Source organism: Suncus etruscus, chromosome 5 (genome assembly GCF_024139225.1).
Source record: "Suncus etruscus isolate mSunEtr1 chromosome 5, mSunEtr1.pri.cur, whole genome shotgun sequence".
Lineage (NCBI taxonomy): Eukaryota > Metazoa > Chordata > Mammalia > Eulipotyphla > Soricidae > Suncus > Suncus etruscus.
In genome coordinates, this window is record NC_064852.1 from 78,336,710 (window position 1) to 78,341,795 (window position 5,086).

General features: G+C 38.2%; 1 non-coding gene across 1 annotated transcript; it reads right to left on the reverse strand.

The window, feature by feature from the left end:
* Window positions 1–4,546: 4,546 nt before the first annotated feature.
* LOC126010387 (small nucleolar RNA U3) lies at window positions 4,547–4,756 on the reverse strand. Its single transcript, XR_007496430.1, has one exon. It is a non-coding gene; the product is annotated as a small nucleolar RNA U3 (small nucleolar RNA).
* Between the last annotated feature and the right edge of the window lie 330 nt (window positions 4,757–5,086).

Here is a 5,086-nt window from a genome sequence, read left to right on the forward strand (position 1 = left end):
CGAGGAATGACCCCAGCTCACCCCAGGAGTGAGTGTGACTCAATCACAAACAAAACATAATGAAGATATAGAATATTTTAATAGATATTCCAGACAAAGTTATTGGAATGGAAAGATACAGGGAAAATGAAACAGTTGAGAATTTCTTGGGAAAGGGGGCTAACATAGCTGTTCCAATTTGAAGAAGGGTGCTGCAAAGTGAAGAATTAACCGAAATGAATTCATTATTAGGTATATTGAAACAAAACTCAGAGAAAGAATCTAAAATAATTCAAAATCAAGTCAAACTAAAATTTCTTTGTAATCATTGTTTTACAACAGATAGGGCATTTGCTCTGCCTGTGGCTAACTGGAGTTCAATCTCTGCTAATTTCATTTGGTCTTCTGAGCACTGCCAGGAGTGATCCCTGAGATCAGAACCAGAAATAAGTCCTGACTACCACCATCATCATTATAATCATAATAATAGTGTAAGATAATACCAAACCAAGCCAAACAAAATACAAAAATCAAATGAGAATATAATAGAATAATATTTGTGATATTTTTCAAAATCAAGAAATAAAAAAATTGGGGTCGGGAAGGTGGTGCTAGAGGTAAGGTGTCTGCCTTGCAAGCGCTAGCTTAGGACAGACCATGGTTCGATCCGCAGGCATCCCATATAGTCCCCCCAAGCCAGGGGCCATTTCTGAGTGCACAGCCAGGAGTAATCCCTGAGCATCAAATGGGTGTGGCCCAAAAACCAAAAAAAAAAAAAAAAGAAATAAAAAATCAAGAAGTGGGGCCGGAGAGATAGCATGGAGGTAAGGCATTTGCCTTTCATGCAGGAGGTCATCGGTTCAAATCCCTGTGCCCATATGGTCCCCCGTGCCTGCCAGGAGCAATTTCTGAGCCTGGAGCCAGGAATAACCCCTGAGCACTACTGGGTGTGACCCAAAAACCAAAAAAAAAAAAAAAAAAATCAAGAAGTAAAATATATGAGACAATGTTTTTCCATTAGAAGACAATATAACTACCAGAGCAATGGTGAAAAAATTAATAATAGTGATAATAATAAGTAAATAATAATAATAAAAATATAAATAATAAGTAATTATAAGTAAGTAAAGATAAATAATAAGTAATAAGATAGTTTTACCATTGACTTAAGAAAATAAGCACATTCAATTATAAACATAATCAATAGCATAAAACAAGCATAGTTAATTATAGAAATATTGAAATAAATATGAACTAGGCAAAAGTATAATAAAATAGAGTATGGGAGAAGAGTTTATTGGAGTGCAAGCAATTTTAAAGCATTTTTTTGTGGTTTTTGGGTCACACCCGGCAGTGCTCAGGGGTTATTTCTGGCTCCAGGCTCAGAAATTGCTCCTGGCAGGCACAGGGGACCATATGGGGCGCCGGGATTCGAACAGATGACCTCCTGCATGAGGCAAATGCCTTATCTCCATGCTATCTCTCCGGCCCCAAGCATTTTGTTTTGTTTTGTTTCGAAGCCACATACTCAGGCTCCAGAGAAAGGTGACATTTCAAATCAGTAGGATAAAAAATGATGCTTTATAGATTGAAGAATACCTAGAAGTAATCTTGAAGAATTAAAAACTAGAGACCAACTAAATACTCACATGAAAACAAATTTCCAATAGATCAAGATTTGTTGTTGTTGTTGTTGTTGTTTTGGGCCACACCCATTTGATGCTCAGGGATTACTCCTAGCTAAGTGCTCAGAAATCGCCCCTGGCTTGGTGGGACCATATGGGACGCCAGAGGATCGAACCACGGTCCTTCCTTGGCTAGCGCTTGCAAGGCAGACACCTTACCTCTAGCGCCACCTCACTGGCCCCCAAGATTTTTAATTTAATTTTTAGGAAGGCTCATACCCTGCAGTGTTTAGGGTTTACTCTTACTTTGTGCTCAGGTCTTCTTTCTGCCTGTAATTTGGGAACCATAGGCTAAGAATTGACTCAGGTTAACTTCGTGCAAGGCAAGTGCCTTACCCATTGTGCAAGTTATCCAGCTCCAAGATAAATTAATTCTAAATATTTTGGGGCCAGAGTGATAGCATAGTGGGTAGGGTGTTTGCTTTGCATGCAGCTGACCTGGATTCAATCCCAGCATTCCATACAGTCCCCCGAGCCCGTCTGCCAAGAGTGATTTCTGAGTGCAGAAACAGGAGTATCCTCTGAGCACCACCAGGTCTGGTCCCAAAACAATAAATATTATATATATACATATATGTATATGTATATATGTGTATATATATGTTTGAAGAAAGAAGATATCACCCTTTAGGAGCAGGGGTTGATTCTCAGTCTCATATATAGGAAGCTATTGGTTTGAAATTTGGCCTCACCTTAAAGAATAAAGCATGTGTGACATTCTTTTCTGAAATCCTTCTCTGAGTATATACAGCCCAGAAGCAAAAGCAAAGTCATCAAACTTAAAAAATATATTTTATAGCAAAAAATGCATAAACAATCTGTAGAGGATTCCAGGTTTTCCCAGCCACCATCTCAACAGAAAAGTTCTGTATCTGTTTGGTTTGAATGTTGGTGCACCATGGAAGATTCCATTTGACAAAATATTCTTCAGAATAAGAAGAGGAAGAGACGGAAGACAAAATCTAGCTTCAAATCATGTACTCCGAGGAGCAGTTAAATGACTTAAACCTGCATAATCTAGTTCAGTTTATCCAGTTTTTTTCCTTGTTTTTTTTCTTCCATTATCCTGCTAAAATAAAATAAAAATGCTATATTAGGCATTAAAATAAAACCTCTTTCAAAAATTATAATAGAATTGTAGTTTTAACAAATTGAACTGCTAATCCTTTTTTGCAAGAATCACACTATTAAGGTTTTTAACATGTACAGTTCTTAATCATTTTTATTTTTTGTTGTTGTTGTTGTTTTTTGGTTTTGGGGGGGATCACACCGGGCAGCGCTCAGTGGTTACTCCTGGCTCTATGCTCAGAAATTGCTCCTGGCAGGCTCTGGGGACCATGCGGGATGCCAGGATTCAAACCACCGACCTTCTGCATGTAAGGCAAACGCCTTACCTCCATGCTATCTCTCTGGTCCCAATCATTTTGATTTGTTTTAGATCTTTTGCACATCAAAATATTAAGCCAGACCATAGAGATACTATAGGGATTAAAGAACTTGTTGCACATGCAGTCATATACATAGATGCCTGTACATGTAGTCATATACATAGACACCCAACCCCATTCCTCTAAGCACCATCAGGAGCAACCTGTAATATTTGTAAATATTATTTCTAATTAAAAAAGTATTTATTTACTTTTATTTATTCCTTTTTCTTCTCCTTGTTAGTATTGTTGATGCTATTATTTATTTATTTATTTATTTGTTGTATTAAATAATTAAAGATGGTGGTGGATGGTGAAGGATGGAGGCCTTTGTCCTTAGGCCCCGGCCACGTGGCTTCATCCCCCATGAACCGGTGGGTCTGTGGTCCAGGAAAGCAACGGGTATTGAACTCACTCACAGGCAGGCATCAGGAAGCATCAGCTTTATTCATACCCTATCCACCACATGTGTGTGGCCTACATCATAACCTTTCAAGCACTAGTTATTCTTGGCCCTGCATCTTAACTCCTTTCAGCCATCTTCCTTTGACCTCCATGCTGGTCAAAGACCAAAAGAGGCAAAGACCCTAATCCCCTGGGTCAAAGGCTTTATATAACCTTCCAAGACCACTCCCCGGAATGGGAGAGGTCTTTCAGGTAAGGTTACACCTAATATCCGGTTCCCAAGACCCCGCCCAGAAAAGGGCGGGTCTCAGGTAGGTATACCTAAATCCAGGGTGAAGTTACATTTATTTATTTATTTGTTTGTTTGTTTGTTTATTTATTTATTTTGGTTTTTGGGCCACACCCAGTGGTGCTCAGGGGTTACTCCTGGCTGTCTGCTCAGAAATAGCTCCTGGCAGGCACGGGGGGACCATATGGGACACCGGGATTCGAACCAACCACCTTTGGTCCTGGATCAGCTGCTTGCAAGGCAAACACCGCTGTGCTATCTCTCCGGCCCGATGCTATTATTTAAATGACTAGGCATGTATATAGTGGTGCATGCATGTTCAGTTGTGTTTTCCAGAGAGTTGAACATCAGGTTGCAGTGCTACCCACTTGGCCACAGTGTTTACTAGAATATGTACTTGCACACTTGGGTAGAGTGCATCCAGAGGAGGCTATGTTGCCTGAAATTGTAGTAGATTTTAGAACTGCCAGGTTCAAATATAGGAAATGCCAGGAGCTTTCTCATGTATGTAAACACCATAGATTGAACTGAGCACCATGCATTTGCAAGACAAGTGCTCTAACCAAGAGCACTATTCACTAGGCTCTTAAAATGCTTTTACGTCAGAATGATTAATAGTTCCATTGCTCTTGCTAAGAATAAACAGTGGCATTATTATTTAAAATATAAAAATGTATTTCATGGTGGGGTGAGGGCCCCTGTAAAAAATTACTCAGTAAGGAAAAATAATATAAAATATATTTTATTTTATTGTATTTTATTCCACTCAGACTACATCCTCTCTCTCATCCCATCTTGGAGAAGGTATGAACGATCATCAATAGCAGTAAGCAGCTGCTAGAGCAGCACTTAAAACCAGCTTCCCACTCAGGAGAGGGTGCTCTGTGTCATCCTTGTAGTCTCTGGTATACTCATTCAGAGAAACATTTCTAGTAAATAACTATGAGAATGATCCCTGAAAGTATAGTCATTTAGTCATTTTTTTTAACTTAATTCTTAAACAAGCTATTTCTCAAAATTACCACTTTCAAACCTCTCATTCAATGACTAAAATTTCTTTAAAATTCTATTATCTATTAATAAAGAACTAATAATTTTTGAGTAAATATTAAATCCTATTCATGATGTTCTCATTTTCACCCAAGTTCTTGGGTAATTCATGTATTGCCTTAAATTTTAAAGCACTAAGGTTACTGCCTAATTTATCAAATGCATAGTAATTATAGAAAGAAATTGCAAAATGCTAAAATAACTATAATAAAGATAAAAGAGTTTATAGTGAACTAATCTATAAATCAAAT